Here is a 16442-nt window from a genome sequence, read left to right on the forward strand (position 1 = left end):
TCCAGCACATAATTCAGCCCCCTACATAAGGACTCTAAAGGAAAGTTTCGATCCTTCCTCTCTTCTGGGCACTGCAGGCAAAACAACCTTGATAGCTCTATAGTATGCTACATCTTCTTGGTCAAAGCCTTCCTTTCTCATTGCCCACAAACGTGGACATTCAAAGCCCTTCACATCTCTTCCAAGCTTATTTCTAACTACATATACTATACTACTGCCAACCACCCATCATACGGTAACAAGTCATGCCTTTTCCTGCCTTTGTGTTTTTGTTCAAATTTGTTCTTCCTAGAACATTCTTGGGACCTTTCTAACAGTTCTGTTAATTGATTTTGTAACAATTTTTCAAGGTGTAGGCCAAATACGACTTCATTCATGAATACTTTTCAGATACCACCAATGGGAAATACCTTCTCCCTTCACAGTATTTTGCAACTATTATTTAGCAATTACCTTATTTCAGTGATATTAAACTATAATAACCAATTACATTAGGCAGGAGTTATTCATCTTAACAAATTGCTTTATCCCTATTATCTTGCATACTCTCTTATAGGTAGAAAGTATTCAATAATTACTGAACCAAATTTGCTAAAGATCAAATAGATGTTGTTTATGTAAATCTAAGTGCTAAAGGTACATAGAGCAGTCCTGGTTTTCTTGTCCTGGTTTTCACTCACACATTAACATAGCAAATATTTATCAAATGCCTATCTGCTGCTTTGTAAAGCACTATAGATATAAAAATTAACAAAACAGACTTGGTTCTTGCTCTCATAGACCACCACTCTCTGGATTTGGGGGCTTTATGGGATTTCAGTTCTTTATCTGTTAGGTTATATAATCTCATAGGTTTCTTCCAATTTTAAAATTATGAAGACTCATAAGCAAAAGACACTTTGTAGGATTAAATATCTTTATTTAAAAGAGATGAACTGGGGCACATGGTTGGCTCAGTCTGGTTAAGACTCTTGATCTCAGCTCAGGTCATGATCTCAGGGTCATGAGTTTAAGCTCTGTATTGGGCCCCATGCCTAAGTTAAAAAAAAAAAAGACATAAACAATTATGCATTATATATTTATACATAAAATACATATACATGTTTTTCTTCATAGGTAGTATATCATAAAAACATGACAGTCATAAAAAGTTGGATTTTGGGGGGGTAGAAAACAAATTGTCACTTGATAATTAAGTATGGTAGTCAAAGACATTATCAAATATATCCTCTGTCTTTTTTAGATTTTGGGTGAAAATATTGTCCTTCCTCCTTTTAGGAATCAAGAACCAGGATGATGTCAGAAGATTTAAGAATTTGTATATTGTATATACTTTTTGTCAGATGTGTGTAATATTTCTACATGTCAACGTCATCACTATATTAAAGTTCCTCTCTTACTAATATGTATTTTACAAGTAGCACTGGGAATGTTTCCAATAGAAAATATGGTGATGTTCAAGATAGAGTGGGGTCTGGTTGAATTAGTTCTTAAGTCACTTATTTTAAGTAGAAATTATGTATGCTACCAAGTCTGCAATCAGAGGAAACGTTGTAAATTTTCTTCAGACACCCGTTCACAGAAGATACCTCTACCGTGAACCCATGAAAATGGTTAGAAATAGCCCCGCAGCTATGAGATTTTCTTTCACCTGTTAAATGTTGTGTAATATAATGACAGTTAATCCTTTTAAATCCTTTAAAGCACTTCAAAATACAAAGACACAGTATTTTTCCAGCTATGTACTAATGCTGGAAATCTTTAGAAAACTCCACTATATTAGAAATGAATAAAAATATTCTGTATTCTTTGAGCAAGGAAAGATGTAGAAGTAAAGTCCAGAAATGTGATTTCCTGATTATTCGATTGAGGGATGTCTTTTCAGAGATCTATGTTTGCTTTTGATCGGATAATCTGGATACAGCATATTCTCAGCGGAGGTGAGGTAAAGAGGGTAGAATAGAAAAGTAGAAAGGGTCAAGTGGAAGAATTACTGAAAATCAAAATAAGATCAAGATAATAATTACATTGTTATCACTTAAACAGAACCCTTATTCTACCATGAGAAATTATCAGACTGAGTTTACAAAATGATTATATGTGTATACGGACGTGAAACTGCTGTCTAGGCTCATTATCCCATCATGATTCAGTTAAATCATCCTCTCAGAGGAGAGTGATTTGTTATATTTGTGAACAGGTTGCAGCTTCATCTACTCAGAGACCAATTATGTAAAGCAGCATGAAAAGAGCCAGGTGCCAATGCTGGCAGAGAGAGAGAGAGAGAAAGAAAGAGAGAAAGAGAACAAATCTGTCACATGTTACAAAAGCAATACTGATTTGATTTTGAACGAGGAAGTTTTTTTTTTTCCTTAAGTGAAATAACTTAATAACTCCCTGTATGAATGAGTGTCTATGGTTTAACAGCCATCTGAGTACCTGGTAGTGATTCTATTAGAGCAAGTAGGAGGGATGAAACTTACCTCCATATATTTCCATGGTATTTTGCTTTAGGATATGCTGCTGGAACTCATTTCAGAGAGTAGATGACCCTTAAAAGACAGACTACCTGTTAAAATTTGAAAAATACTGACAGAGCAGTTTGCAACCACAAGAATCCTGGCTGCAGGTATTCTCCTTCCTTTGGTTAGAACATTGCCTGTCAGAGCTACTATGTACATGCAAATGTATCCGTGAAGTACAGATTTGCTTATTGAATTAACTAGTCATCTCCCGGAAATGTTAGAGAGAAGGTTCCTAGAGAAATGGGGGACGAATCTGATTAATTTTGAAGAGAGTGAAATGATCAGAGAAGGTGCTGGAGACAGCAAGTTTGTAGGAGCGAGGGACAGCATGAGTAAATGTGACTTGAAGAGAGTAAAGGTGCCTGGAGGGGGAAACAGAGCCACCTGTTTCTCCAACAATGAGTGGGTCTACCCACAATTTAAAAAAATGCCTTTCTCTATCCAATACTTCTTGGTAAAAGCCTGTTATACCAAAGCTTAGAAGTTTTGGTGGGTGAATTTCTTTGATAGCTTATTGAAAATGCCCACAAGCCCAAAGATGAGTTGAAGAAAAGCTATTATCTCTTAAGCCTAGAAATGACTTAGATGATGGTAAACAAGTTAAAAATGCAAATGCGTTTAGACTATTGAACTTTAACCCAACTTTTGTTTTTTATATGGCAAAGCTTGCCTTCAGGAAGTGAAAACATTAATGATCATCAAAGCCACTGTATTTGTTGTAAGCACTGGGAAATGATGAGGTCTCTTTGTTTCAAAATAAGTATTTTTTCTTCCGTATATGTTTGAGATTCAAATTCTCTGCTAAATATATTGATTTAGTAGAATCAACTTCACTGGATTTGGGTCAATCAGATACAAGCATGTTGGATATTTAAAATTTTGAGGGAACCATTTTGATTGAGCTCATCTTGGCTTTACAGTGCTACTATATATAATAATGAATTTCTTAGGTTTGGGAAAAATTGAGTTTCTAATGGACATTTCCTTGCAAAACAATGATTTCAAGTCTCTCTGATGGTAGGTAGTTTCTTTTGGCATTTGGGATTGCGATACAGCTAAAAAGGAGAGTAAATAATCAGCTATACCTCTCTGAATACGTAAGTTGCCGGAAAGGTCTTCAGTGTAATTTGCATTAACTGAATGTTTTCTGTTATACTTGATGTTGACTAGCTCCTTAATGTCTTATGTGAAGTTAAGCTTTGCTAGTAAGCAATTAGTAAAAGTTCCTTTACTGTACAGATGTTTACACATAATTTAGATTATAGCCTACATTCATGTCTAATTTGTATCTCTTTGAATGAATCAAAATTCCTATCAATATTTGGCTTAGATTTAGATGAATTTTCCTAACCTCCATTGTCTTTACATTTGTGTCTGCTTTTCCAAGGAGCTTATCCTAGTCTCCTGGTTTAGCTATTTCCACATAATTTGGGATAAAGATCTATTAAAGATATAGGAGAAGAAATCTACAAAATTGAGAATTTCTATGGTAACAGAATATTTCTCAGTTTTTATAAGCCAGATTAGTCAGATATGAATTATTAAAATAGTCCTTTTAATCTGTCTGCAAGGTTAGTTGGAGAGGAAATCAAGCTGCAAACCTTTGAGGTTTTCAATACCTCTTAATTCAGTATTACTTGTAAATTTGATTACTAGGCTGCCTACCTTTTTAGCTAGATTTAAATAAAATCAGGCAAATCTGATCCCTCTGGCAACACATAATCATCCTTTCATGTTTCATTACTAACCTTTAAGTCCTTCAATTTGGCTTTATCCTATCATTGGTTTAGACAATTTGCCTTCATTTTCTTTCAAGTCTCTTTATCTTTCCATTAAATTCCATTTCAAATAATTAAATTTTAGTTACTTTATATTTGCCAGTCTTCAGTCTACCAGTTTGTTAATATGTGGACCATTCCTTTGAATTCTATCCAAAGTAGAAAACTATTCTAAATGCGGGGGGTGGGGGGGGGGGTGGGGAAGTAATAAATACCTGTCAGAAATATTTTGTGTCAATGACAACAGAGCAAAAGACTCATGCTCCTGTAGAATATTTTTTAAAGTGACTGTGAGTGTTAAAGTATTTTTTCAAAGTATTTTACATTTCTGTAAACTGCTAACTTTTCTTTTGCACATTCATGTGTGAGAAGGAACCTAACGTACAAAGGAAAAAGGAGGAGGGAAAACCTTAAAGGCACAAATATCTTTCCTGACTCTGTCTGTCTGATCCACTGAATTGGTTTATGTCTCCTGAAGTATATTCAAAGCCCCTACACAGCTTGGCTCAGATTTCTAGCTGGATTCTGTGATGCGCACAAATGTTGAAATTTAACCCTTTTTTTTCTTTGTAAATACAGAAAATGATAATGGGCTTTATTAATAAATGAAAGATTTTACTATGCCTTTCACACACTTTTAGGATTGATAAGGCAGTATGTCATATGTCAATGTTGTTTATCTCCTCAAGTAAAATTTACACATCCGAAAGTGACATTTTCCTATCATTCCCTGAATGAAGAGGATTTCTTTCCTAATATCATGATTCCTTTTCCCTATAAGAATTAATTGCATGAACAGCCTGTGAGAGACTTTATTACTTATTACACACGAATGGAATTAAAAAAGACATAAATGACAGGATTTTATATCAGGAATAAAAGACAATTTCCATCTAGGAAAACAACAATTTGGAAAATCCTAGTTATCAAAGAGCCCAGAATCTAATCAGCCATGAACTAAACATACCAATGTCTATAAATTCAGTAACTAAATCTATCTAGAAAGCATGTAGTATTTAAAATGACATTATCTTATATTAAAATATTATGTTAAAATAACATTCTTGATGACATCCAGGATCTTTCAGCACACCATGATTTCATAAAGATGTGGACTGTAGCTCACTTTCTTATTCAGCCTCATCTGTAAGCTGCCTTCTGAGCAAAACGGGGTAACTGAGCTCCATTATAAGCTCATTTCTCATAATTATTTATATCTATACTATGGGAGAGCACATCTTCCCGATATCTTAATTTCCACAATTTATTTCTAACCTCCTCTCCAACTTTTCACTTTTCTTTTCCAGAGCAGCAAAAATGTCTAGTATTGGGATATGTATATATGTATGTATGTGATTACACACACACACGCACACACAGGCACACACACACAGAGCCCTCTAAAATGTTTCTACTCAATGTTTTTTGGGAGTATATATTTCTTACCCATTTTTTTAATAGATACCTAAAACTTTCACAAAAGACGAAAGCTGATCTAAGAACTTACTATTTACTGCACACTAGAATCCACCTCATAATGAAAGTAACTTTCAGTTCATTTAAATGAGACAATTCCTTTACTCAGTCTGGAGAGGATATACTATCATGGAAGGCAGCCAACTGATTCTGCCAGAGAATTCTATCTCCACAGTCATTGGAAATTTCTCACATAGAGATAGTACTATCCCTCACTAATGGTGAGGACAATGATGACCCTGCTTAAAAAAATGTTATCAATGATTGGTCAGATTCGGAATATATCAAGCTGTTTACAAATTGTTCTACTAATATATCTTCCATGAGTATAATTGGGAAGGAAGTTACGCAGGCTAATAGAAGTTTCCAGGATTTCCCTGTTCTTTTTGTTTTGCATTTACCTCATATTTATTTTTCTTTCGTTGTTCGACACCTGCTTAGGTTTCTTTTTAAGCTTATTTTTAAATCCTGTTAAAAATATTAGGTTGTTACATTTGCTTCTAATACCCATTTTTCACTTGTCTATATCAGAATTAAACAAATTATGCTTCACTATATTTGTGAAGTTCTTTTATATTCTATTATCAACCTAAGAATCATCCTTCTATCTTCTGCAGTTTAAGATGGTTTATATTCCTTAATTTACACATTCTGCCCCTTTCTAATCCCAAATAACTATACTTTTAAAAAAAAATTGCTCAACATAACTACCCATCCTTTATTTTTATCACTTTAATATCAATAATTTGTATTTCTGGAACATGTAATAGGTATAATGCTAAGTGCTTTGCATTGTTTCACTCAGTCTTAGCAACAACCTTTTCATTTGGGTACCATTTTAAAGATGAGGAAATTGAGGCACACAGCAAAATTAATCCACCCCACATTTTCAGTTACTCTCCAGTTCACCTATTCATTGGCTCGACTTATGCCAAAGCTCTCTTTTAAACAACGACCCTTAACCTCTGCAGCTGTCTGTTTTCCTTTGCTGGCTCCCCTCTATCTTTTTCCTGCACTGGCTTTTCCTGACATGACTCTGTAGTTCGGCTAAGTTCCTTCCCAATCGCCTTTCCATTTCAATTGTGAGTTCTTTCTCACCTCATAAATCCCTAGGCATTATCTGAGAGTCAGCAGTAAATCTGGGGGTACACAAGGCCCTGTTTCCAGGTGTGTTCTTTGACGGCAAGGTAACTAGGAGCTGGGAAATTGGTCATAATGAGTGTTTCTGTCAGTAGAGGGCAGGAAAGCATACTCCGTCTGTCATGTGGACTAGAGTCGATTGTAACTGTTTAGACTTCTCAGTAACTTGATATTTGATTCACCTTCTTGGGAAGCCAGAGTTTTATTCCATTGAAAATGTTTGTTATGTATAAGTCTTCTTTGTTGTTTAGTAAAGGGTGGGAATAGGGTGAAGAGAGGGGAAGTACGTTCCTTTTGTTGTCTTTCCCTTCCTCCAAACCTGGTGTGAAATTCCACTTGGCATACTTTCTAAAATTTGGCCCGAGTAGCATACACAATGATACACAGTGTATACAGGAAGCAAAATTCAACAGAGTACCTTTGGCTACCACCCATGCTTATACAAAAGAGGAAATGGGCCATTATCCCGCTCTCTACTTGCTGAACTTTGACTACCATTGCTGTGAGGACAATATTTATTCTCATCTCACTTCATCGAAACTACTGTATTGTTTTCAAGGCGCGGTATGAAGCAGCAGGAAGAAAACTCAAGCTAAACAAAACCTTACCTACCACAGCCAAACAGCTAAAAAGTCTAAAAGAAGATAACTTTACAAAATTAGGTGCTCTTAAATGTTTGTGGTATTTGGATATAAGGTAGTTTTTAAGATGGCAGTTGATCAACCGCTAAGATTTACTTCCTTGAGGGCATTTAAACTTCCTCAAATCATAGAATTTGTAAGTGGGAAGGACATTAGGAGTTGCCTGATTTAGAGACAATTTATTGATTTTACAGATGTTCAGAATACAAGTGTACAGAAATTCAGAATCAAAGAGAATAAATCCACTGCCCCTTGTTAAACAGCTAGTTAGGGAGACAATCAAGTTGTGGATGAGGACCCCTGGATTTTCTGACTAACATGTACTACATGCTTAAATATTGCTCATCACAGTAGGTGATAGAAAGTCTGAGTAGCTATAGATTTGATTACAGTCAACTTTTGCTTTTCCACATGTAACATACTCTATTTATAAATTTTCTACCACAAAAACGCAATCTTCCACCAGTTTTCTTTACAATGGAGCACACATCATGTCACCTCCCACTTTATTTATAGTGAAATTATTCCATTGTAACTAAATACTATCGTTATATGCCTTCAACAGAAATACAAAGGGATTTTATTCTGTCTGGAGGAAATTGGGGAAGCCCTCATAGAGGGCTTTTAGCTTAGGATTCAAGAAGAGAGGAAGTTTACTGGAATGAGCAAGAGGGAAACACTGACTGAGTCAGTAGTCTGTGTGCTTAACACCAAGGACAATGCCTGGCCCATTGTAGGTGTTAATTGGAAAAAGGCAGGGTTGTAAAAATTTACCTCACTGGAGGGAGGGAGAAATGAAGGAAAGAAGGGGCAGAGATAGAGAGAGAAAAGCAGATGAGAGGGAGGGAAAGGGAAGGGGAGGAAAGGAAAGAGGGGAAGAAAGAAGGAGGGAGGAGGAAAAAGAAGAAGGAGGAAGAGGAGGATGAAGAAAGAAAGGAGAACTTAATTTTAACAGAATCACTCAGTGAGAAATTTGTTTCATTTGTTAGTATATTTCTGCATTATGAAACATTTAATGAGTCATTTAAGTGAGACATGATAGGCCCTTTGAGGCTCGAAGGAACTGGCGTAACAATATATTAAAAGTAGGTGTAATTACACTGCATTAAAAAAGGCGAAAAAAATAGTATAAGCAAAACAGAGCCTTAGAGGCATCTGATTTTTAATTTATACGATGGAATCAGTGCCAGAAATGAGCAATGACAAAAAATCGTATTTGAGAGACATCTCATTTCTGCTTATTAATACAACAATATTATAAAATGAAGCACTCTAACACTGCCATCAAATCAGTGTTACTTAAATTCCCATTTAGCCAAAAAAGACTGAATGAATCATTTTGAGTCACAAATGTAACTCACATCTAGGATAAGGATGCAGAAACCCTTATTCACATACTTAATGCTCATTTTGTGGAGTCAGAGCTGTACCATCTCACTTCCTGGTGGCCTGGGAAGAGCAAACAGTTGTTTTTATGGGTTTGCACAATGTGACCCAGTGGAGAGAACTTTTGAGATCCGTCAGAATGGATTCTAATAGAAGCTTTTTAAATTTAAAACAGTGTAATCCTGTACAAATAACTTCCTCTGTAAGTCTTCATTTATTTATCCATAAAATGGAGATTATAATGCTTATAGGTTTCTTTTTTGAGAATTAAATCAGAATAGATACATAAAGCATCTAACACAACACCTGGTATACACAGGCTACGTTTAACTGTAAGTCCCCTTTCCTCTTGCCTGCCTAATCTAAGACCTGATATTTTCTTTTGCCCCTCAGGGAGGGAAAAAAACAAAAAACAAAAAACAAACAAAAAACAATTCAAAAGACAGGAAATTGAGTTATCTAGTAAATTTGGGCTGGAGAAATATACTTCAATATTTAAGGTAATTTAATTTTTTCCTAGTGCTAGAAAAATCACTGCCTAATATACAATTAACTTGATGCTGAATAAATCCTTAGATTATTTCTCCAGACAATTCTGAAATCATTAGACACTGAGGCAGTCTTCTTTGCGAATGAGATATCTTGTGCCTGGATTAATGAACCTAATCAGCATAAGCAACTAGAAGGTGGAGGGAAAATAAATAAAAGTAAAAAGACAAAGTAAATGATAACCCCAATGCCCTATCTTACCTCCCTTTCTAAATAAAAAAATATTCTAAATATATAGGCCTATGTTGGCTTATTGTTCATTCTTTGTAAAATCTTGATCATGAAGCACTAAAAATAGATTCAGGTCCTATTTATGTAGTTTCCCTTTTAAATGGACATTTCAAAAATTAAATAAATAAATAAATAAATAAATAAATAAATAAATAAATAAATAAATAGACATTTCACAAAATTTTGACTCCTCCCCTATCTCTTCTCCCCAATAGAACAAGAGAAAAAAAGGAGCCAACTCCGCTAATATTTTCCTAAGATTTATTTTATTTCTCACTATTAATTCAGCCTAGATGAATTAAATGAATCGTCAAGAGGTTAATGTAGCACAAGGACACCCTCAATCTCAGAACACTCTCCCAACACTGTTAAAAAAGGAGAATAAGTATCTTCATGGAGGGTGACATTTTAGCTGTCTTGAGGTGTTTTTATTCTAAATTCAATTATCTCTAGGACAGAAAGAGGGTATTAAATTTCTCTCTACCGCAGACCATGTAATGCTAGATGTTTTATTGATAATGTTTTAGAGTTTCTGGTTAGTTACCATTTTAAGAGGAACTAAACTCAAAATATGGCTGTCCATTGGATCAAATTTCCCTGTAAAAATCAAACCTGTCTTTTTTTTTATGTACAAGTTATAATTAAAAATCAATTATGGTAACAATATTCATACTGAAACTGCTATTAAATTAACATTTTTTTCCTGTGTATTTTTTCAAGTGTGACTCATGGTGGGTGAAATGATTTTGTAAATTATTTTAAGAAAGAAAATGCTTGGTTTTGGCTGACTAAACTACATTTTAACAAACCAAGTTGGGAAATAAGAGTCACAAGAAATATTACTATATTAAGAATGGAAGTTAGTATTGAAAAGATATGTAGAAGCAGCTCATAGTGTATGTTTTGAATTACGGTTTGATTTATCCTAATATCCTCAGAACTACTTAGCTATACAAGGACACCCTCTTCCATATCCCATCTGCCTCATTGTGAACCAGGACCAAACACCTTCTCAGTTAAAATCAAGTAATTCACAGACTATCACAGAAGCAACATCCCTCTATTATGGGCAAACTCCTCTCCTGGGTAACATGCTGTCTGTGTCACTAACAGTGTGCATACTATCCTCCAGGACATTCTGTATTTGGGGAGCTCCCTTACCTAGAGCGGCATTGTTCTGGATTATGCAAAAAACAGTGCTATGCTAGGAGCAAAAGCAAAGTATAGGTACCTTTTTTTTTTTTTAAATTTGGTACTTGCTATTTCAAAAAGAAATCAAAATTTCTTCTTTAGAAACTTAAAAACTTTAATGGATATACTTATAACTTGTTTCTGGTTTAGTGTTAATAATTACTATTTCTAGCTCTTTAACCCACCCTTCCCCTGCCCTTGAATGCCAGAGAAGTGCTTATCCTGTTATTTCAACCTCAAGTTCTTACCTATTGAGAATGTCCCACCTTTTTGTGCAAACCCCATTGGATTCCCTTCCTATGGCCTTCTTGCCTCCCTTTATTGCCCCCTCTTTTTTTGGATTTACACTGTATTGTAACTAATTAAAATAGAAGGATTTAATTGTATTAGATACTAATTGATTTGTATTATACAAACATTGCTGGAGTAACACTTTCCTTCAAGATTAGACAGTTTGGAACATTTCTCAATAAAACTTAATTGTCTAAGTGTCAGATTTTAGCTTCTGTGCATCCTTTTTATCTAATGTGAAAGATATCATGCATGTTTTCTGACTTGTGTCTGGTCCTCTGAATAAAACCATGTTTGACTCTGCACTTTAATTAATGGAGTTCATTTTCCGGCCAGGTCTCTATTGGCAGCACAGGATGGATCAGAGCCAAATTTCTGAGGTTGGTCGCTCACTGAGTAGCCTAAACACACATGCACACACATACTCAAGGCATCAGCAATGGAAGTTTAAGGTGGTCCTTCTGGAACAGCTTCATTGCAAAGGGAAATTTCTTCTCTCCTCCTCTCCAAAACTGCCTCTTTAAATTATATTTAGGCATAAAAACTTTCTTATTTTGTCTTGAGCTTCCACGGCCAATCACGAGATACTGACCACTCTCGGTGTATCTTCTCTCACTTTTCCAGATATTTAAAAGTAAATAATTCTGGACTGTAAATTAATTTAAAGCCACCTACAATGGGGAACATGGGAAGTATAGGATGGCGGTAAAGACTACAGTCTCTGGAATGGACAAGATTAGATCATGGCTCAACCATCTATAACTTTATGACTAGGACTATATCTCAACCTCTGTCAATCTCAGTTTTCTTATTTAGAAAATGGGGAAATTTTAGTACCCACTTAATGATGCTGTTGTATAGATTAAATGAGATCTAGTATAGTGTCTAAATGGTTGCTATTACTATCATTTAAATTATTAGACTTTTCTCCACAGTGAAGACTAAGGCTATAATTAAGTGTGATCTGTTTTAACTTGGTTAAAATTGATCAACAGTCTCATCTGACTTGGGGATATTTTAGCTTCCAGAAGCTCTGAAATATTTATAGCAGCAAAGGGAAATTCTATCCAGGCTTTATAATAGATGGAAGCACAGCTCAATATGTCTCTGACAGACACCATACCCTGGAATTCTTTTTTATTTAAGTTCCAGAAAGACTATGTTCTGTCTAGGAATAAAAATATTTAAATATTATTTTTACAAGGTGAAACATTTTCTCTTTAAGCTGAAAAAAAAAAAGTATTGGAAAGATTACAAATAAATACAGGGCTTTAATAGATAACATTGTTTTGAATTAGAACCCAAAGATACTACAGGTCCTTGGGGGAAAATGTCTTAGGTAACCTTATGGAATAATGTTTCTGTAGCAACATAGGCAAACAAGCAAACTTGCAGCTCTAAAATCTGCCAAAGACGCTGAATTTAGGTAACATGTTTGCACAGAAGATTGGGGCTTGCAAGAGTTCAATATAGGCTGGTGCATAAAACTTTGAAATTGAAACAATCTACCAACAGGTAAAAGTATTAAAATATATATGGAGACTTCTGAGATAGACAATTTTATTGATTTCTCTTCCCTAGGGAACACTCAAACATGATCAGATGGAACTAAATGCTTTGGAAATTGCTTTCTCTTAAGGCAAAGATCTGAGACTTATTCTTCCTTATTTATACTCAGCCTGTATGTAAAAATACCTCTATCTCTGAAGTGTCTAATTTGAGGTTTTGGAATAGCAAAAATATCATATCACTTGATTATAAAATGATAAAAATAACTTGTTCTATTTTAAGAACATGCGGTAGGACAAAAATAGAAGGACCTGACTGTAAGTTTATCTTAGATTTCAGTATTTAAGCATTTTCAAAATGTAACAAAAAGTTATTTAGAAATCTTAAGCAACAGAATTTCCTACTAATATACTTCTTTTTTCCCTCCTTTCTTACCTGTCAGCCAGAGTTCTAAAACATAAGTACAATCAAGAAAAGAGGTATATTAAAATTGTATTCAAATTACGGGACTACTAGGAATTCCAAATTCTATCTTCCATAACTTCACTTCAATCTCTCTCTCTTCTTTTCTAAGATTTATTTATTTATTTGAGAGAGACAGAGAGAGAGAGAGCAGAGGGGAGAGGCAGAGGGAGAGGGAGAGAGAGTCTTAGACTTCGTGCTGAGCATGGAGACTGACACCGGGTTTGATTTCATGACCCTGAGATCATGACCTGAGCCAAAGTCAAGTCAGGCACTTAACTGACAGTGCCACCCAGGTGTCTCCAATTCAATACTTCTAATATCTAAATAGCACATCGATACATAAACTGTTAACTCAGGGATGTTCATTTACAAAAAGCAATAAAAAATAAAACAAATAAAGCACTAGGTTTTATCAAAAATAAATAAATACAAAGTCAAGACTTTCAACCTAAAGGGAAATGGCTTGTACTTAAAATAAAAACTTACTGATCAATAAAACATACTTTCATGAATTACTGCTGCTACTACTTAACATTTTTTATTCTAGTAAATGAGATTTTTAAGCAATGTATATTTTTTTCTTAAGTAATAAGACATAGAGGTAGTTGTCAAATCATTCATACCACTAATCTAGGTCACTGATAACCTCTAATAAAACAGTAACAATTCAAGAGCATAGGCTAAAAGAAATGGCATTTAACATTTGCTAAAGCTTGACATTTTGCCATAGATACTAAGATAAAAAAGTACTTTTAAATTAATTGCTTTTCTTTCCAATAGCATCAGGAAATTGTACTCTGTGGTATCACCTCCATTTGGGCTTTAGGCTTCCAAGCCCATTAATTAAAAAAAGAAAAAAGAAAGATAACTCAAGTTTTCCTGTTGCAGTGATGATCAGTCCTAAACAATATTAGATAAAGTCTAATTTTAAAAAATGGTTTTTGTGATTGGAGGTGGGAAGAGTGGACATAACTGGTACAAAAGATTTTTCAAGTGTCAGAGTCCGTGATACCTCTCATTTGCTTCATGCCTGACCTGGGTCTGCTTCATGAATGGTTTGTTATCACTGGCTGTGTCCACAGGATAAACTCAGTGTGTTCAGGTTATCTGGGGCCAAATATACATGAGGACTTTATTTCCGGGGCCAAATATGCTCTAGGATTTTATCTGCTGGCTTAAATCATTGGTGGGTTTTGACTACTTGAGGAGAAAAAAATAAAGAAATGAATTCAATATGCTTTTGCACAGCATTCTTTTTTTTTTTTTTTTTTTTTTTTTTTTTTTTTTATGGGATCTACATTTATTTGGATCCTGTTTTGTTAACAGATCTTCCTGGACCAAAATGTAACCATTGATCTCAGAACAAAAATATCCTCTTGAAAACTCTAGAAGAGTTAGGGAAGTTAGTGAAAATTGCCTGAAGAATAAGTGCTGTCTTCTCTATGTCAACCATACAAGTCCTCTTGACAAGTCTTTTTGCAACACACACACACACACACACACACACACTAATATGAACATACACAAGCACATGCACTTTCAAATCTGTAGGGATGAGTAGCCATGTGAATCTGTCTGTTCTCTGTTCTATAGATCACAAAAAAATGTCTGCTTTCTTATAAAGAAAGAAAAGTTAGGATTGCTATTATTCCTTTTTTTTTTTTTTTTAATTCATTTGACAGAGAGCAAGCACACAAGCAGGGGGGGTGGCAGACGGAGAGGGACAAGCAGGCTCCTTACCAAGCAGGGAGCAGGGAGGCTGACTTCGGGCTCGATCCCAGGACCCTGGGAGCACAACCCGAAGGCAGACTCTAAACTAACTGAGCCACCCAGGTGCCCCAGTTTGCTATTATTCTTTAAAAGGCCTATAAATTATATAGGTTAGATAACAGAATGAATTAAGGAAGAAGTATACTTGACACTCTTCTTTCAATAATTTAACCAAATTTAGTATGAGATGCCAGAGCCTAGAATCGTATGGTATGGATTCATGATCAGTTAGTATTTATTGCATGCCTACCAAATTATGTAGCATTATTACGAATTATTTTTCTCCAGGTTGTGGTTCCTAAAGATGACCCTTAAAAGTTTAATAAACAATTACAAAAAATAAACTAAATAATATTCACTCAAAAAATTTTAATTAGCGATGAGTCTTGAGAAAACCTTTTGCCAGAAAAATTTCAGTTAATTTAGAATTGAAATCCCTTATACTTTTTCAAAAATTGCAAATGTTTTTAAATCAATTTATAAATCTTTTTTTCACGTACAAATAAAAAAGTCAGTTTTGAAAATGTGTTTCTGTTACTCCAAAACTTCCTCTATCAGTGTCTTTGTGTCTCTCTCTGTCTCTCTTTTCACATACACAAACCTACTTACAATGAATTAGTCATTTTCTATAACAAGGTGAGAAGCTCCTGGCTTAAAATTGGCCAGTTTTGGAGCAATCATTAGGATCTGTTCTTCTAACAGATAGTCAGTTTTCATTAAGAGAAAAACAATGTATTTCTACCATAATCTAAAAAATTTCATAAATTGTGAAGATGAATTGGAATCTGCTATTAGATATTCATATTACTTAGACAGAAAGCTTTTTCTTAGGAAGAACTTAGCCATGTATGTAGAAGTTGAGTACAGTAATTTGAAGAGGCCCCCGCTTTTCAAAATGGATTAAATGAAACAAAAACAGAGAGAAAACAACAACTTACCGTGTTGAAAATTCTTGTGCTTTTTTCTTACATAGAAGAAAATAGGTCTGGGGCACCTGGGTGGCACAGTCGTTAAGCGTCTGCCTTCGGCTCAGGTCATGATCCCAGGGTCTTGGGATTGAGCCCCGCATCGGGCTCCCTGCTCCGCGGGAAGCCTGCTTCTCCCCCTCCCACTCCCCCTGCTGGTGTTCCCTCTCTCGCTGTGTCTCTCTCTGTCAAATAAATAAAAAAATTAATTAATTAAAAAAAGAAATTCGGTTTTTCTGTGTTTATTAAATTAAAACAAAATTGCTTTTCTTGTATCAGGCTACTAAGTTACAACAAACTTTGAGACACTATTTTTTTAAATATACACACAGAAAAAAATGCTGTATTGATATACATATGAATATAATATGTGATACAATTGATATTATAAATGTTGGTATGCATATTGATATAATCATGGCCAATATGATGAGAAAAATTCCTACTTCTTCAAAATGTCAGAGGAGATTTCCAATCTTTTCTTACCAACCTATTAAGAGCAAGGCATTATTCAGTATACTTGCA

At 34.7% G+C, this 16442-nt stretch overlaps 1 long non-coding RNA gene across 1 annotated transcript; it reads right to left on the minus strand.

Moving 5' to 3' along the window:
• Window positions 1-901: 901 nt before the first annotated feature.
• On the minus strand, window positions 902-16096 carry LOC135363038 (uncharacterized). The gene is made up of 3 exons (XR_010408741.1): window positions 15891-16096; window positions 2484-2552; window positions 902-1034 (listed from the first exon to the last, which is right to left on the minus strand). It is a non-coding gene; the product is annotated as an uncharacterized LOC135363038 (long non-coding RNA).
• Window positions 16097-16442: the final 346 nt, after the last annotated feature.

This window comes from Mirounga angustirostris, unplaced genomic scaffold, assembly GCF_029215605.1.
Source record: "Mirounga angustirostris isolate CCGP_5_RB_7025 unplaced genomic scaffold, mMirAng1.0.hap1 SCAF_2, whole genome shotgun sequence".
NCBI classification, from domain to species: Eukaryota; Metazoa; Chordata; class Mammalia; order Carnivora; family Phocidae; genus Mirounga; species Mirounga angustirostris.